This window comes from Equus przewalskii, chromosome 8 (assembly GCF_037783145.1).
Source record: "Equus przewalskii isolate Varuska chromosome 8, EquPr2, whole genome shotgun sequence".
Taxonomy (NCBI): Eukaryota; Metazoa; Chordata; class Mammalia; order Perissodactyla; family Equidae; genus Equus; species Equus przewalskii.
Genome location: NC_091838.1, coordinates 14,619,381 through 14,638,149, shown reverse-complemented (window position 1 = coordinate 14,638,149; position 18,769 = coordinate 14,619,381). Strand labels below are relative to the sequence as shown.

The 18,769-nt window shown below is 37.2% G+C and overlaps 1 protein-coding gene across 19 annotated transcripts in view; it reads right to left on the bottom strand.

Moving 5' to 3' along the window:
- EYA1 (EYA transcriptional coactivator and phosphatase 1) overlaps positions 1–18,769 on the bottom strand; it is a 321,626-nt gene that overhangs the window by 229,768 nt on the left and 73,089 nt on the right. For 3 of the 19 annotated variants that reach the window (XM_070630428.1, XM_070630436.1, XM_070630446.1), the window contains exon 1: positions 4,001–4,171. The exons of 12 other annotated variants lie outside the window; for them this stretch is intronic. The gene's annotated coding sequence lies outside the window, so the exon portion shown is untranslated. Of the gene's footprint in view, positions 1–4,000; positions 4,207–18,769 lie in introns of those variants that run through there. 4 more of the 19 variants (XM_070630438.1, XM_070630440.1, XM_070630433.1 and 1 more) reach the window with 3 other exon arrangements.

Genomic DNA, 18,769 nt, shown 5'->3' with positions numbered 1-18,769 from the left:
TGAAACTATCTTTAGAAAAATATCCCTCAAGATGGCCATTGCCAATCTATTTGTGGAAAATATGTAGTTTTAAGTGCAATTTTAAAATGTAATATTTTCTTCCAAGAGCTAGAGATGTTAATTCAAACCATGTGTGAAATTGGAGAGAAATGGAACTCAAATCAGACCCTATCAAAATAAGTCTCTGAGTTTTCACAAGATAATTAACCCAATGTTTGAACATTGCCACTAGCAGCATTTTCTAGATGTGTCCTTTGCTTTAAGATTTCTCTTATCGTCACAGATCATTCTAAACTCTTCAGAAATTAACAAACACGTGACTGCCGTAGGCCTTCATTTTGCATAATAACCTTTCTACTCCCGTTTCATTCATTTCCTCTTAGAACTACACACTAGGAGAATACAATTGACTGAAACAGGTGAGCCTGAACTAGACCAGTTTCACACATAAAAGTTTGGTACATATATTTTTTTAGAAATCATTTGGCTTTATTTCAGCAAAGCCTTCAGAATATTTGAAAGATTTAAATCGCTATTTTGCAACATCATTTATTAAACACCCACATGCCCTCAAGTTCAAATAACTTTTAAAATCACATCCCCAACTTCAAGAAAACCCCATATTGAGGCACACAAAATTCCGCTCTTTCTTATTATGTTGCAAATGTGGACAAGAAGATAGGCGACCAGCAATTCTTGACACTCAGCATAGATGCTAAAACCTCTCTTTTGAATTATGACGTCAGCTGCTATTTTCAGGACTGTAATTTCTGACTACACCACTGCATCTTTCCTCTTCTGCCTGATGGATGTGCAGAGTGAACTACTACAGTCTGATTGCTTTTACCATGACTATTTGCCCCCAGTCTTTCAGAAGTTGAAAGCAATGCTAAAATATTTTATTACACTTGGGTGGGTCTTTATAAAACGTTCCTGTCCGTGCCACTTGAAGATAAACTGAAATCCCTCTCAGTTAGCAGGCACTGAGCATCTACTCCATGTCCAGCAAAAGTCAGAGCACGCCAATTAGCACCCACACTGCTTGGCAGTTGGTAGAATTGGCATGCTCTGAAAACTCTCTATTGATAATTCTGTCTTATTATGTATGCTATGTATGTTACCCAAGAGTGACACACTGATGGGCTCAAATTCTGTGGTTCCTCTACACCAAAGGCAGTAGCCTTCTTTAGCTTTTGTCCTTCACTCACCACTGGGGCCTCCACCTCTTTGAGGTCTTCAGCTTCTCCCGCTTTCAATCCATTGAAATGTATCTTACCTTAAACTATTGCTAAACGGCTACCTGTCATCATGCCCAATCCATTCTTTAAAGAGTCTGAAATATAAGCAACTGTAAAGTCTGAAAAAGGCCAGAAGTACCTCTTCAAAAGCACCCTCCGTGTGTGCTCTGTGAATTTTGTGACTTTTTCATGTTTTCACTAAAGATATTTCACAATGACTGACATTACCACACGGTAGAATAGCATGTGTTCTCAACTGTTCCTACTTGTCTGCACTTCTAGACTATTCAGATTAGTCTGTTTTGTGCAGTTCACATTTATAGAAACTCTATCTAATTGCATTGAATTAAATTGCAGTAATTGATAGCTGTTGAATAACAATAAATACAAAGGGAATAGAAAGATGCCCACAGAGGACCTCACCAGGGTGGAGACTGCAATCTGTGGCTACTGGATTCACTAAAAAATTATAACCATAAACGTATAAACTAAAATGGAATTACACTGCTCTAACGCTTTTTTAATTTCTTTAAAATGAGTCCTTCACAAGTAAGGAGAGATTATGAACGAAAAATATGCAAAAGAAGAAATGCAAATAGCCAATAGATAGGAAAAAGATATTCATTAGCATTAATCATCCAAGAAATGCACACTATAATACTATTATCACCCATTACACTGGGAAAAATTTAAACTGTATTTTTGATGTGATGAGAGTAGAGTGAAATTATAGATATTTTTTGTTCACTGATGATGGGAATATAAAATGATAAATTGTCCTGGAAAATGATTTGGCACTATGTTTTAATAGCTTTCAAAGAGTACATGATTTGGGACCTAGTAATCTGGAATAATTCCTTATGTACACATCTTCATCATAGGAATAAGTATAACAGCACTAACATAAAACAACCAAAAGATCAAAAAATAGGGGAATATTTTTAAAATTTAGTTTGAATGAATTAAATATTATGCTCTCATTTAAAATTATATCTTCAGAGAGTATTCAATTATATGGAAAAATTTTCCATGTAAAGAATAAGAGCAGAATATAAAATTACATGTGAGACAAGTATGTAAATTACATATGCACATATACACACACACACGCACACAATTCCAGAAAGAAAAATATGAAACATCAACTTGGCTAAGGGTTTGCGAGAAATATTTTTTATTTTTCTAAATTTTCTTTTTATTTTTACTCCTATACTCAGGTTCTTTTTAAAAACTTTGCACACATCTTTGCCTTTTACCAGAGAAGACAGTAATTACGTGGTTCCTCACCTGGAAAACTATTATTTGGTGGTGTGAACATATGCTTATTAATTACCTTTTCTGACTTACGAAGTTTTTAGTTTTTCAATATCAAGTCACAAGAGATCATTTCACTGCTAATTAGCATATGTACTAAGAGTACTTTATGCTAAGTCATGGACTTGAGTCTGACTCACTTCACCTCTTAATTATAGGCTCCTGTTCTGTTAGAGCGAATCCAACATTTGGAAATGGTAAGTTCTGAATGAGTGTCTAAGTGTGTTAGCTCAAAACGCATCACGTTCTTGGTAATGGACTGGATGCGAATGATGAAGAAGAAAGTGGTCTTAAGGAGGACTCTCAGGTTGGGAACTCGAGCAACTACACAGTGAGTGGAGCGAAACCTGAAGATAAAGATTATAGGAGATACAGGCTTGGAGGACAAGCTCCTGAGTCCAATTTTGTACATGTTGTGTTTGAAGCGCTATCACCACATCCAGAATGATGTTAATGAAGCAACTGGATAATTGAGAGAGAGAGCGCGCCGAGAGGTGAGGAGGAAACAGACAGACGGGCTCATCCAAGGGTGGGACTTTGCTAGACAAGTGCAGAAAACAACCCACCCCCCAAAAAACATACAAAAAAGAGGGATAAGAGGACTTTATAATATTGGCAAGAGTGTTATTAAAATGACTTAGGGTCTCTAAACTAGATAGGGAAGGAAGGGAAGATGAGAAGGGGCTGGGGTGTAAAAAGACACTGGAGTCAACAGATTGGCTCACAAGCTTCCAAAAACCATTTGAGGCAAATTACTAAACGCAATCAGGGTAAAATCAAAACAAAGCAGAGGGACAGAGACTCATTATTAGCACTGCAACGTCATCTCGTGTTTTCACTCACCTCAGATGCAATATCACTTTCTCCTTGTTACCATTACACTGGATTTTCTTATGCCTGTCATGGTCGTGGGGTTCAGACATACAGTGACAGAGAGTGTCAGCACTTGCCCTTCTCTATTTCTACATATGCTTTCCATATGTGTTCACTTAGCATCTAAATATTGTTATGGCAGTCACATGCTCATTGACCATTGCTTACTTGAGAACTAGGGTGGAATTGGTGAGACTGGTTTCCAATCCTGGTTCTGTCACCAACTGTTGGTGGTGATCTTAGCATCTGTAAAATTGCTCAATTGATATCTCAACGGTATCCTCCAGGTTTAAGATTCCAAAACAAGGACTTTATTTGACAAGGTTGTCTAATACTCTTATATTCACAGAGACTTTTTTGCGGGAAAAGAGGGGAATACAGCTCAAAAACCTTTTCCTACTCTAGGCTTAGTAAGAGACTTTCTTCTGAAGCTTTAGATTTCACCAGATGATATGATTAACACAAAATCTCAACTTCTAAGTTCTTTAATTTCTTGCCAAAGATTTAATGGCCCTAGAGCTACTTTCCCATTCCTTAGAGAATGTATTATTTAAGTCAACGTTTCTCAAACTCACAGGATCACCAGACGGCCTGGAGCGCTTGCTGAAGTCATGCTAACTAAGCCTCTTCCAACTCTGCTCATCAGCTTCTCCTGGGGCAGCCCCATGACTATACACATAAATTTGTGTGTGTGTGTGTCATTTACTCAACAGCAACACAGTCTCTAGTCTCCCATTCTACTGTTCTGCCACAATTATCACAGAACAATTTAAAACATTCCTTTGGAACACTGCTGAATTCTTTAAGACCACACAGTCTTTAATTTTGACCTTTTTTTTTTTTTTCTTGCTTGAGGAAGATTAGCCCTGAGCTAACATCTGTGCCAATCTTCCTCTTCTTTATATGTGGGTCACTGCCAGAGCCTGGGTAATGAGTGGTGTAGGTCCACACTCGGGATCCAAACCCATGAACCCCAGCCACCAAAGCAGAGCACACCAAACTTAACCACTATGCCACAGGGCCAGCCCCTCATCTTCTTTTTTTTATCATCATCCCGAAATTTTTCCCACCTTCTTGGAATCTTCTCACTTGTATATTTTCTCTGGTGTAAAGAACATTTCTCTGTCATTTAAAGTAATGGAGAGTACTATGTAACTGGGATTTAAAATCATCAAATGTGCCTTTTACCATCACCACTGCTATGTAATTATAAGAGAGCCCACTCCACAGATCTTCTTTACGTAGTTATTCATGTAACTTTTTATCTATTTCATCTAAATCATCTTTCTCCAGCCAATACTCTCACGCATTACCATGCCCAAGCATTGTTGTCTCCCATGACTGTATTCCTCTCCATTTCCGATTCTCCCTCCTTCACTCATGGGCCCCCTTCCAAATTCCACCCATGGCTATTTTTCTATAAGTTATAAATTTGATGCCGATCTTTATATCTCAAAAAACTCACACTTTTCAGGTACTGATGCCATGTTTATGGCTTTTTCCTCCTCGTTCCTCCTCACCTTTTATGAAAAATGTTCATCACTGCTTACATTTTCTACCTCCTTTCCAAGAGGCATCTTTCTGAGCTGCAACAATCTATTCAAATCCTTTTCATCAGAAACAGCCATCTTTCTTTTTTTCTGACTGTGCCTCTTACATAGGTAAAGGGCATTTCAAAGCCAAACTCAACAGGAAATGCAATGTACCTAGTTGGCCCAAAAGCTACAGATAGAAAATAATATTTACAATATGTTTGTGATGTCATCATAATCATGGTACCTGGGTAGTAAATATAATTACATTAGTGACTTTAAAAAATTTTTTCCGATGACTTCTTTTTCACTCTTGACAATTTTATCTTTCCCCAGCTTTATTGAGGCATAATTGACAAATATAAAAATACAAAGTACACAGTAAAAGTACAAAGTAAAAAGTACAAAGTAAAGATTTGATATACATGTACATTGTGAAAGAATTCCTACAATCAAGTTAACTAACACAGCCATCACCCCATATAGTCACCTTTTTTTTTTTTGGTAAGAATGTTTAAGATCTACTCTCGGCAAATTTCAATTACACACTACATTATTATCGACTACTGTCACCACGCCCTACATTAGAGCTCAGAACTTATTCATCTCATAACTGAAAGTTTGTAGCCTTTTACCAACCTCCCCCCATTTCCCCTACACCCTATCCCTTGGCAACCACCAAATTACTGTTTCTATGAGTTTGACTTTTTTTTTTTTTTTAAATTCCACATATAAATGATAACATTCAGTATCTGTCTTTCTGCCTGGCTTATTTCACTTAGCACAATGCCCTCCAGGTTCATCCACTCTGTCAAAATGGCAAGATTTCCTTCTTTTCTTAGGCTGAATAATGTTTTATTCTCTGTAGGTGTGTGTGTGTGTATATACACATTTTCTTTACCTATTCATCTGTCAGTGGACACTTGCGGTGTTTCCACGTCTTGGCTATCGTGACCAGTGCTGCAATGAACATGGGAGTGCAGACAGCTCTTCAAGATACTGATTTTCTTTCCTCTGGATATATACTCAGAAATAAGATTGCTGGATCATATGGTAGTTCTATTTTGCATTTTTTGAGGAAACTCCCTACTGTTTTCTACAATAGCTGCACCAATTTAAATCTCCACCAACAGTGCCAAAAGAGTTCCCTTTTCTCTACATCTCTACCAGCATTTGTTATCTCTTGTCTTTTTCATAATAGCCATTATAACAGGTCTGAAGTGATAGCTCATTGAGATTTGATTTGCATTTCCCTGATGATTAGTATGTTGAGCATCTTTTCATGTACCTATTGGCCATATATATGTCTTCTTTGGAACAGTTTCTATTTAGGTCCTTTGCCTATTTTTCAATTGAGTTATTTGTCTTTTTGCTATTGAGTTGTATGTTCCTTGCATATTGTGGAATTAACCCCTTAATGGATGTGTGGTTTACAAACATTTTTCCCATTCCATAGGTTGCCGTTTTATTTTATTGATGGTTTCCTTTGCTGTACAGAGCTTTTCAGTTTGATGTAGTCCCACTTGCTTATTTTTGGTTTTATTTCCTTTGCATTTGGTGTCAAATCAAAAAATCACTTCCAAGGCCAATATCAAGGAGCTTATCACTTCTGTTTTTTCTAGGAGTTTTATAGTTTCAGGTCTTATATTCAAATCCTCAATCTGTTTTGAGTTGACTTATGTGTATCGTGTCCAATAGGGGTCCAATTTAATTCCTTTGCATGTGGATATCCAGTTTTCCCAACATCATTTATTAAAGAGACTATTTTTTCTCCATTGTGTATTTTTGGCAGCTTTGTCGAAAATAAATTGACCATACATATGTGGGTTTATCTGGGCCCTCTATTCTGTTTCGTTGATCTATGTGCCTGTTTTTATGCCAATACTATACTGTTTTGATGACTATAACTCTGTAACATAGTTTAAAATCAGGAAATGTTCTGGCTCAAGATTGCTTTGGCTATTTGGAGTCCTTTGTGGCACCAAACAAATTCTTGTATTGCTTTTTCTTTTCCTCTGAAAAATGCTGTTGGAATTTTTATAGGGATCATATTGAATCTGTAGATTGCTTCTGGTGGTATGGAAATTTTTACAATATTAACTCTTCCAATCCATGAATACAGACTATCTTTCCATTTATTTGTGTCTTTTTCCATTTCTTTCATCAATGTTTTATAGTTTTCAGTGTGCAAATCTTTTAGCTCCTTGGTTAAATTTATTCCTGTTTTACTCTTTTTTTTTGCTATTGTAAATGGGATTGTTTTCTTAATGTCTCTTTCTGAGAGCCTATTGCTAGTGTATAGAAACAAAACTGATTTTTTTTTTAAAGATTGGCACCTGAGCTAACAACTGTTGCTAATCTTTTTTTTTTTCTGCTTTTTCTCCCCGAATCCCCCCAGTACATAGATGTATATTTTAGTTCTGGGTCCTTCTAGTTGGAAACACAACTGATTTTCGTATATTGATTTTGTATCCTGCAATTTTACTGAATGAGTTTATTAGTTCTAATAGTTTTCTGGGGTTTCTACCTATATGATCATATCTTCTGCAAGCAGAGACAATTTTACTTCTTCTTTTGTGATCTGGTTGCCTTTTATTTCTTTTTCTTGCCTAATTGCTCTGGCTAAGACTTCCAGTACCACACTGAACAGAAGTGCAAGAGTGGGCATCTTTGTCTTGTTCCTGATCTTAGGGGAAAAGTTTTCAGCTTTTCACTGTTGAGTATGATGTTAGCTGTGGACTTATCATATATGGCTTTTGTTATGTCCAGGCACCTATACCTAATTTTTTGAGAGTTTTTATCATAAAAGAATGTTGAATTTTGTCAAATACTTCCTCTGCATCTACTAAGATGATCATGTGATTTTTATCCTTAAATTTGTTAGCGTAGTAAATCACATTTATTGATTTGCAGATGTTGAACCATCCTTGTATCCCAAGAATAAATCCCAATTGATCATGGTGTGTGATCCTTGTAATGTACTGTTGAATTCAGTTTGCTAATATTTTGTTGAGGATTTTCCTATGTTCATCAGGAATATTGGCCTGTAATTTTCTTTTATTGTAGTATCCTTGTCTGGCCTTGGTATCTGAGTAGTGCTGACCTCATAAAATAAGTTTGGAAGTGTTCTCTTCTCTTCAATTTTTTGGAAGATTTTGAGTAGGACTGGTATTAATTCTTCTTTGAATGTTTGGTAGAATTCACCAGGGAAGCCATCTGGTCCTGCACTTTGTTTTGCTGGGAGGTTTTTGACTACTGATTCAATCTCCTTACTCATAATTGGTCTATTCAGATTTTCTATTTATTCATTATTCTGTCTTGGTAGGTTGTATGTTTCCAGGAATTTATCCAATTCCTCTAGGTTGTCCAACTGGTTGGTATATAATTGTTCATAATAGTCCTTTATGATCCTTTCTGTTTGTGAGGCATCCATTGTAATATCTCCTCTTTCATTTCTGATTTTCTTTGAGTCTTCTCTCTTTTTTCTTAGTTAATCTGGATGATCCTTTCTTCTGCTTGATCCAGTCTGCTGTTGAACCCCTCTATTGAATTTTTCAGTTCAATTATTATATTCTTCGTCTTTATGATTTCTGTTTGATTTTTTTTGTATTTTCATTCACTGTTGAAATTTTCACTTTGTTCGTGCATTGCTCTCCTGAGCTTGGTGAGTATCTTTATGATCATTGCTTCAAACTCTGTCAGGTAAATCACTTATCTCTGTTTCATTAAAATCAGTTTCTGGAAATTTGTCTTTTTCTTTTGTTTGGAACATATTCCTCTATTTCTTCATCTTTCTTCACTCTTTGTTTTGGTGCATTACATAAAACAGCCAACTCTCCCACTCTTGACAGACTGGCCTTATGTAGAAGATAAATATTGTCAGATCAGCCCGGCCCAAGATCCTGGCTGCCTGCCAAACTTTCATGATTGTCCAAGCTGCTGTTTTGTTCTTAGTGACTCCCACTGGAGGGTGAACCAAGATCTGTCAGTGTCCCAAAGGTGTGGGAAATGCCCCCATGCCTCTTATGGCTCCCAGAGGACTCCTAATTGCCTGCCCCTGCAGATCACTGATGCAAGCTACTTGGAAGCCCAACCTTCAGGCAGCAGCTGGGAAAGTCAGGATGTTATGTATGCAGTCTAGTCTCTATCAGGGAGAAACTAGGAGCTGGGTATTTTTGCCTACTCTCCCTGTGCTCAGTCAGCAGGAACAGCCAGAGAATACTTTTGTGCTCAAATAGAACTGCCTCTCCATTTTGCATGGTCCTGGGAGACTTGTGAATGCCGTGCCCCATCAGCTCCCAGAGCTCGGTGATTTGGGCGCCAGGCCCTCGGGTTGCAGCCATCACAGTTGGGGTGCTAGATGTGTGGACAAGCTTCTTCCAGGGAGAAGCTGGAGACTTGGTTTTACCGTTGGAGTGAGCCAGGGAGAGATGGAAGAAAACATCCCCCCCACGTGCTCGGGCTCCCAGGAGGCTCTCAGTCAGCTCCTCCACGCAGGCTGGTTAGAAGCTGCAACCTCAGGCAGCAGCGGGGAAAGTGTGCAGCCAAGTCCCTTCTATGGAGAAACTGGGAGACGGCCTTTTTGCCTGCTCCCTCTGTGCTGAGCCCAGGACGGGTAGCTGTGGAAGTGCTTGTGAGCCCATCTGAAAACTGGTCTTTTTATTTAACACGGTCCTGTGGGACTTGAGAATGCTCATCCTCACTGGCTATCAGAGCCAGGTGATTTCAGGACTCCTCCCTCAGGTGGCAGCCTTAAATGCTGGGACACTAGACCAAACCCTTTGCTCCTGAGGGAGAAGCTGGGAGTTGGGAGTTCCCTCCTGCCTGTAAGGTGCTGTGCCGGGGGTGGGGTTTACGGTGGGAATGCATTTCAGCCTTCCCCATCCATTTCGATGTGGGTATTTTCTCAGTCACCTGACGTGTAGCAGTCACTCAACTAGTTCCTGGCTATCTTTCAGAGCAAACTTCCCTGGGTGTAGCTGCATACTTGGTACAGCTGCGGGAGAAGAGCAGGTCCGGAGCCCTCCGTCTCAGCATCTTGGTGAAGTCCTCAGAAGCTCCGCATTAACAATTCTTCATCAGAGCATTTTCATTTGTTCACGGTTGGCTGCAATGTAACTTATTAATATAATTTGAGGTTTCTAAGCCTCAACTTATTTGCTTCTTATAAAATGAAGACGGTATAAAATACAACAAAAAAATACACAGTCGGCATAATTTTAAATACAATAACAATATGCATTCTATTTCTATTACTTATCTAAAATTACAAGCCTTACACTCAACCTCATTTTCAGACTCAGTTTCCTATGGGTGTACTTGCTAAGGCCATTGCTAGCACATTTTTGAACTTCACTGCTTGTTTTAAAAACAGAATCACAACTTCCCTCTGAGTAACAAAGGATCAATTCTTACTCAGCTTTTTAAAATATTTACTAATATTTCTCATTATACAATTCATATCCAGGACCCCATATAGTTTTCAAGAAATTTGGAATGATAAAGTAGAACTTAATTTATTTTCTTAAAATAATCTCTGCCTAAATTTAACCTTTTCCTGATAAATAATAATACCTTATTACCGCACACTTCGTTCAGAAACAATTGAAGACAACTGTTAAATTATGTTACAGTTAAAACCCTACATTTGTTGCCTCAACACAATTACATTTAGAATGTGGAAGATGTTGATAACATTAAAGCGAATGAATAAAGTAGAAATCCCTTTATAAAATGCAGATAAGACTGATAGCTGGTCACATAATCAAAAGAGTTAGTTAAAAGGAAGAATTAAAAAATTGTACAAGTATACTCAAAATATTTAGTTTTTATTTATAATAAAATATTTATTTATATTATAAAATATATAATTTTACATTGGTGGTGTGAGCCTAAGTTCCTTTGTTGGGAGATTGAATTCAAAATCAATTCTTACATAAACCACACCCATAATGTATCATCTACAAATTCCAGTTTGGGCATTCTAGAGTGGAACTATAACTTTGACATCATGAAGCAATCTAATGTAGTATCCTTCTAGATTTTACAATTTTATTTTCCTTCTTTTGCAGTTGTTATGACCACACCTAATTAGAGAGTAACATTTTTCAGCTAGTCTTTCCAAAAAATTTCAACCTACTTCTAGAAACATCTCATTCCTTTCATATAATTTCATTGGTTGGCACAATATTTAAATTTGTAGTGACAACGAATACAACTGTCACAAACAGGTTTGGGAGCAAACGACTCTTGGTAAGCATACGACTCAACCAATATGAGCAAAAGTCTGTGCGTGGACACACTAGAGGGTATTATGTCAGTCAGTGTGTTTCACAGAAGGAATGAAACCCATTAGCCCATCTAGGAAGTCATAGAAATGGTGACCAGTTAGGAGAGCTTCTATTCCAGCTAAGCTTTTAACAAGAATTTTACTACTCTTTACCTTAACCTTTTAACATTTCATGCCATATGCAGAATACCTTGATGGTTTATAACTGCTCTAGTCTGTTCTACAGAGTTTTAGTTTCCCTAAAAAGATCCTTAAAATGCAGAGAAAATGTTTGTTAAATCTTATGCAGCCAATAATCATATTCAAAATTCCCAATTTAAACGCAAATTGTCATAATTTTAATGATTCTACAGTCAAATAAATATTTGAGGCCCAACTATATGAAAAGCACTGTTCCTATTCCATTCAGAAAATAAAAAATAATTTTAATTTATTTGTTCAGCCATAAGACTATTTTTTCAAAGTTTCTATTGGAAACTTTCTACATCTATTTTATTTTTCTCAGAATTTAAATTGTAAAGTTTCTACAGCACTAATGAAAATTTGTGAATAAGACAAAAGTGGCTGATTTTCTACAACCAAATGAAAAAATAATTTGTTTATTTTACCTACTAGTGTTTTCATATGTATCGTTCTATATAACAACGCACAAGTTGTAAATCTTGATTTTGTTTTTCCCTAACATTAAATCACAAGTATTCTCACATTTTTATACGCTCTTCATACTGCTATGCATAATTGTCGCAAGCGTGCAATGAGAAGAAATAGCACAATTTATTTAACTGCTTCTGTATTTAACATTTAGGTTATTTTCAACTTTTAGAAATCATAAATAATGCTTCAGTGAAGATCTTGATCATCTAACTTTACTCTTTTCAGGGGGAAAAAAGAATATATCTCTAGGATAAATTCTCCAAAGTAGAATTAATAACGCAAAGGATATGGAGCTTTCATGGTTGGCAATATTTATCACCCAATTGTTTTTTGTTACATCAGATTTACATCCATAAAATATAGTACCACGTACCTGGTTTTATGTTTAAACTCTGTAAGAATGTAGATAAATTTTATAATGTACAATAATGTATAGTAGAAGGAATAAATGCATAAAATACAATTGTGTATTTTTGATAATGTAAGACAGATGGAAGAATGTGAGGGCATAAAGAGTTTAACTGTAGCGCTGTTTAACATAGCCACCAGTACAATAAATTCCAATTTGTTCCCATCTTCACCAGCACTGAATAGTATTTTTATTTTTTTGTTAGTTTAAAAAGCGAAAAGTACATTTAACCACATAGTTAATATAATCTAATTTAATATGTTTATAGATATGTACATAGAGGAAAAAACATAGGAAAAGCAAAGTGATATTTAAAAGAAAGTCAGGATAATGTTTCTCTCTGGGAGGGAGGTTGTAGGAACGAGATGTCATCAGGGAGGGGTCATCTAAGATAGTAGTAGAGTTTCACTTCTTCACTTTGTGTACTCAGCACCAAAATTGTTATTCTTTTTTTTTTTTAAGGATTGGCACCTGGGCTAACAACTGTTGCCAATCTTTTTTTTTTTTCTGCTTTATTTCCCAAACAACCCGCCCCCCCCACCCCGAGGTACATAGTTGTATATCTTAGTTGCAGGTCCTTCTAGTTGTGGGATGTGGGACGCCACCTCAACGTGGCCTGATGAGCGGTGCCATGTCCGTGCCCAGGATCCGAACCCTGGGCCGCTGCAGCGGAGCACACGAACTTAACCATTCGGCAACGGAGCCGGCCCCTATTATTCTTTAAACAATAGAGATAGCTATTTTGTGCATGCTTTGCAAATACAATTTTTGTCCCAATAAAAATAACTTTAAAAATGAGATGCACGGATAATAGCTCGTTCTTCTCACCTCGCGTTTGCTTTGCCAACGTGCATTCTGGTGATGTTGCTTAGTTATGAAATTCCATGATGAATCATGGCTCATCCTCCCCTGTGGGGGAGCATCATGCAGCCCTCCAGGAGACAGGAGGTCTCCTCAGCACATGGATCCACACCTTCCTCCCCAAGATCTCCTCAGACCGGAGACACCAGTTGTCTTTGTATCCGTCACCCTCAGCAGGATAATTTCAGGAACTTTCCTTTCTTTTCCAAATGTCAGTAATTGGTTCTTTATCAATGAGAAGTTATACTGCTCCCTCATTAAAAGTGAAAGGAAAAGAAAAAAAATTTTACATCAGGAAGAGATTTAAACTAGAAAAAAGAGGAAGAACAAGAAAATGTGGAGGTAGTTACAGAGAAAGAGTGTACAACCCGGATCTCTACTGCAAAGCCTTCACAGCCAGACATCAAATTACAAGAACCACACGGTCAATGGTGAAATCCTGCCACTGATGTGTGCGAGTTCAGACTCTCTTTCGTGAACGTTTCATACTAATGCTTATAAATCGGAACACATACTCTGAAGAACATGCCAACTGCATCTCCACTCTCTGGTTAAGATTCTGATTGTGCATGTCCTTCTATTGTGATTACATCATTGGCACTCCTGTCTTACGTTTAGTTTCACTGATGTCATTTGCCCCGTCGTGTTAAGACGCTTAGAAGTTCTTAAGCGGTGAGGGAAAAAACATCCTATTCACCATGATTCAGTTTCCTTAGAGAAAGTAAGAATTCTATATTTTAGGTTCAGCAACTCGCATCACTATTACCAAAGTAATATTCATCTACCTGAGATATTCCCCCAAATCTCCTGGATATTACAGATCCTGTTTATAAAGTTAGAAAGTATTTATAGAAAGTATTTTGACATCAGAAAAGGCAAGGCAAAATTCTTTACAGATTTAAATATAATTGTATTATCTCTTTTTTATTCATACATTTATTTAAATATTTATTGACCATCCACTACTTCCAAGGTGATAGAAGGACCCAAATTCTACAAAACAAAAGATCGCTTTGACACTTCATAGAAGAAAAAGAAAGATTTACAGATGAAAAAATGGTCTACCAAAACAATGTGCTCTAGATGGGTAGCTAAAGGCTTTTGCTCTGAAAAGATATGTCTTTTTGTAGTGAAAAAAGTTTGTTATTTTATTAAAAGTCTAATCCAAAGATTTTAGAATAGAGCTAACAATATTTCTAAAATAATGTGGAGATTAGCACTGAAAAGCTGTGGTGGCCTCAGGATGACAACGGAAAGATCCAAGCAACAATTTCTTGGCAACATGGTATTTATGTCAGAGCACAGATGGAAGAGTAAAGTTTTTGTGCATATACAGGCAAGCACAAAACATACCAAAAGCAATGCTTGCTCTCTGGAACTCAGTGGAAACACTGGCATTAGGAGAAGAAGATAGTCCTCCACAAAATTTACACTTTGCATTGAGTGACGTAATATGCAGTACTGTGTATACATAGGGTGACTTGACTCAATTATATTCAAATCCAAAGCCTTTGAAAAGAGAAGGATAATAACAGGCAGCGACTGCAAAATGTCAACAAGAGTACATATCATTTTATGTAAGGAGGTGTAGACACATAATTCTTCATCAATATTCAGGACAGCTGCACACACTATAAATTTACGACCACAGACTTAAATTTCTTGGCAAAATGTTTTCCAATAGAGGAGCTTACAAGCGGTTTTCTGAATTGAACATGCTGTTGTTTTCCCATTAAAAAGGAATAAAAGTAACAGAGCGCGGAGAAGACATTTATGTGTGTTTACAAGTAGCATCTCTGGAGGAAAAGAGAAGCCCTGGAAGTTAAGATAGAGAAGCAGCGTCACATTGCTGCTCTTCAGAAGTCTCTGGATAAAAGTCATCCAGACCTACAGGCTTAAAAATGGCTTTTTGTTTAAACTTTGATGTTTACTAACAATGGGATTTCTATATGTGCCTTAGAACATTCATTTACATTATCAGATGAAACATCAGTTGGGAATAAATACATACACAGCCATGTTCTAAACCATTTCAGGCTTTTCAAGTTAATAAGGTTGTAAACTTATTTCATTAAGATATATTGGAGCCCAGCAGTCATCAGAAGTATATCGAAGTCATATACCAAAGTATATCAAAAGTAATAATTAGCTAAATGTGGGAGATAGAATTATAGCAGCATTAAAAAAAAATCATGATTTTTAGGGGCTGGCCCAGTGGTGCAGCAGTTAAGTGCCCACGTTCCGCTTTGGTGGCCCAGGGTTTGCCAGTTGGGATCCCAGGTGCGGACATGGCACCGCTTGGCAAGCCATGCTGTGGCAGGCGTCCCACATATAAAGCAGAGTAAGATGGGCATGGGTGTTAGCTCAGGGCCTGTCTTCCTCAGCAAAAAGAGGAGGATTGGCAGTAGTTAGCTCAGGGCTAATCTTCCTCAAAAAAAAAAAAAAATCATGATTTTTAAAATAAACATAATTTAAAATACACATTTTAAATATTCATTTTTTAAGCATACACAAAATTAATGAGCTCTCCAGAGTCCAATATTTTTTAATACCCCTTGCGTCTGAGACAGTATCTAATGAATCAGACATTAGAGGCATCTTAGCTCTTTGCCAACTGGGGTATTACTGCAGTGTATTAAATGTTTTATAAGTCAATATCTTTTCTTTGTGGCATATTTCCTTCTGAGAAGGAACAACAAGAAAAAAATTACTAGTACCCAGGAAAAGGAAGTGAATTTATTTTTATTGTTGTATGTTGCTATTGTTTATATGTTTTGTTTACCACATTAAACAAGGAAATTTTGCACCCTTGGAATCATAAAGGATCTTTTGTGTCTATATGGTACCACTTAAAACTCACTATTTTGTAATTAATTTGGAGAGTTTCTTAATAGTTTTAAGCGTCTAAGGGCCTCCTCCCATTAGAGTCACTGACTAGGGAAGAAAGCATACCAAAATGTAGAACATCTGAAAGTAGTCATTGGTTGATATGCATACTGGCAGATGTGATACATTCTTGTGAGTAAGTATACACTCAGTGTTATCTGAAATATTAACAGCCTAATAATAACAACGATTTTCATACTGTAGACCATCTATACAAGAATTGCACTAATTTTTGTGTAATACTTCACGGCATTCAGTTGTCTTGAACAATTTGAATTTTCCTCCACATCGCTTAGATGATTTACTAAGTCTCAATAGATTGATGCTATATTGAATCCAATATAAGTAGGAAAGGTGTGCATAGCTCTGACTTTGAAGTTTTAGTTGTTCAAGGGAAGTCTTGGTGGCATAATTGATCCAAGGGTAGTACACAACTGAGTTAGACTGCTGCTTCACTGCGCCGTATCTAGTACTAAGACCAAATTACTCCCCATGTTCAGAGAAACACAGAGTATTCTCTCATAAGCCATTTAATACGTTTGGATTCATGGGATTTACCATTGGGAAGGGATCTTAGAGATATAAATAACCGGCCTAAGTTTATCCCAGTAGGCTATAGGACATGCCCATTAGTAGCAGAGCTATTGTTAAAACTCTGGTCTCCAGTCTTCCTAGCCAGTAGGATTTTCAGGACTCTCTCATCTGGTATGGTTTATCTTATATCTTCTGACTTCATGTTTCTAGGAACACCAGCTTTGCAATTCCAGTTCTGTGGAAATCATGATGTAATTTTTCATAACTAAGCTGGGGGTGGGGGGATTGGAGAGAATGGTGGAATGTAACCAAAATTTACATGTGTCTAAAGAGAATTTCCATCAGGTAACTGGTTAGAACTTGTCAGATCATTGTTTTCCAAAAACATCACAAACATCTATCATGAATGTACATAAAGCCACTGAATTATACACTTTAAAATGATTAAGATGGTAAATTTTATGTTATGCGTATTTTACCACAATAAAAAAAATTTTACTGCCACAAAAATTTCTTAATGTTGTGTTGCTGTTAGTGCTGTTTCCTGCCTAAAACGTTTTCCCTCCAGCTGTTCAATATGTTGAATGCCCAGATTGAGCTCTATGTTCCCCATGACACTTTCCCCAATTGCCCCAGCCTCTGGTATAACATGTTTCTCTGAGCTCCTACAGTATTTATGTCCATCTAACAGTACCACAAATTTAATACTTAACAAATATTGCCATTTATTTTTATGAATTTATCACTGTAAATAATTATAAGTCCTCTTAGAGGAGGCAATATGTGTTGTATTTCTTCAAACATCCATATGCTCTCAAATTGTCTGCCTTAAAGTTAGTAGGGGCTACATAAATGATTCTTGAAGTCAACGTGTCATTGAGCAATAGGGTTCAGCTAGCTCTACTGTGAGGATTCTTAGCTTGGAACTTGGTACCTGATTGGGTCCAGTCTTCATTCATTTATTCTTCTAATCATTCAAACTGGTATATATTGGCACTCTGCCAGGTGTTAAATATAGACATAAGTAAGACAACCTGTCCTCAAGTTGCTCAAATCTTAGGAGGAGAGAAAAGCTGTAAATAAATAGCTGTGGTCCATTGTGGCAAGTATTAGGTGGTTTGTTTTTCAGTTGGAGAAATTTCAATGACTCCCTAAAATTATGGGTTCTAGAGTCAAAGCTGGACAAAAATACTCCTACCACCTAGCTAACTGTGCTTTGGAGAGACACAACCTCTCTAACATGTCAGCTTCCTCCCCTGTAAAATGGGTATGAAAATAGGACCCATCTCACAGTGCTGTTGTGAAGATCAAGTGAAATGATGCATGATTGTCATGCTTAGCGCCATGCTTAGCACGCTGTTAACACCCAACAAATATTAGCTCCTTCTTCTGCCTTAGAATATGACCCTGAACCAACACTATGCTCTGTTTTCTAAGATCTGAAGTCGGGTGTGTGTGTGTGTGTGTGTCTGTGTGCACACGTGCACACCCTCACACAAATATACATCTATATAACATAGTCACTTGTTTTTACATTCTCTATTAGCACATTTGGGACTTAACAGATGTCAGTTAGGTGCATTTCCACCTCACAGGGGTTCCTCTTTCTCTGGGAATAGCCAGATATGCAAATATGGATTTGGAATGTATATCACATCAGTGCCCTTGACACCTTCCTCTTGGCCATAACTAACACATGTGATGCTAGTTGCATGATGTAGGTTGGATCAATCAGATTCTTTCTCTGGAGCATTTGATCATTGAAATGAAGACATGGAGAAACAGAAGGTCGTGGGATCTGTGAAAGCTTATGGCCGAACTTTGGAGTGACGATCCTTGAATTATCCAGGTGCTCCTCTGCTGAAGGTCGAGCTGTTCAGCAAGTCCTTTGATTCTATGAGCTATGACAACATCCTTCCAACAAACTCCCTCTTCACTGCGGTTACCAGAGTCAGTAACTGTTACTCGCAAACAAGCAAACCAACAGAAACTTAATTAATACTGAGAAAGGTTCACATTTTACAAGCATTGGCCAGATGGTTTCTCTTTCCACGCAAACCTGTGAGAGTTTCGCTGAACATGGTTTAATCAGTTGGCCTATACAATTGCTCTTAAACAAGATTTTAGAGAATAAGGGGAAAATTGAGTATTTGGTTTCAAAGGATTTGCTTTCTACCAT